Source organism: Bombus pyrosoma, unplaced genomic scaffold (genome assembly GCF_014825855.1).
Source record: "Bombus pyrosoma isolate SC7728 unplaced genomic scaffold, ASM1482585v1 HiC_scaffold_4727, whole genome shotgun sequence".
Taxonomy (NCBI): Eukaryota; Metazoa; Arthropoda; class Insecta; order Hymenoptera; family Apidae; genus Bombus; species Bombus pyrosoma.
The window spans coordinates 268,326-269,343 of NW_025219987.1; positions in this window are offsets into that span (position 1 = coordinate 268,326).

Below are 1,018 nucleotides of genomic sequence, written 5' to 3' on the forward strand. Positions count from 1 at the left end.
GTAATACTACATATCGTTATACGTTATAACGTATTACCATATAACGTTATCCGTTATATCGTAATACTATATAAAGTTATACGTTATAACGTATCACTATATAATGTTATACGTTATATCGTAATGATACATATCGTTATACGTTATAACGTATTACCATATAACGTTATCCGTTATATCGTAATACTATATAACGTTACACGTTATATCGTAATGCAACATATTGTTATACGTTATAACGTATTACCATATAACGTTATCCGTTATATCGTAATACTATATAACGTTATACGTTATAACGAAACACTACATATCGTTATGCGTAATATCGTAATACCATATAACGTTATACGTCATATTGTAATACTACATATCGTTATTCGTTATATCGTAATGCTAGATAACGTTATACGTTATACCGTAATACTACATATCTTTATACCTCATAACGTATTACCATAAAACGTTATACGTTATATCGTAATACCACATATCGTTATACGTTATATCGTAATACTACATATCGTTATACGTTATAACGTATTACCATATAACGTTATCCGTTATATCGTAACACTACATAACGTTATACGTTATAACGTAATACTATACAACGTTATACGTTATATCGTAATGCTACATTACATTATACGTTATAACGTAATACTATATAACGTTATACGGTATATCGTAATGCTACATTACATTATACGTTATAACGTAATACTATATAACGTTATAGGGTATATCGTAATGCTACATTACATTATACGTTATATCGTAATACTAGATATAGTTATACGTTGTATCGTAACAGTACATATCATTTTCGTTGTATCGTAACGCTACTTAACGTTATACGTTATAACGTAGTACTACATAACGCTATACGCTATAACGTAATAGTACATAGCTTTATACGATATATGGTAATATTATATAACGATATACGTTATATCGTAATACTATATAACGTTATACGTTATATCGTAATGCTACATATCGTTATACGTTATAA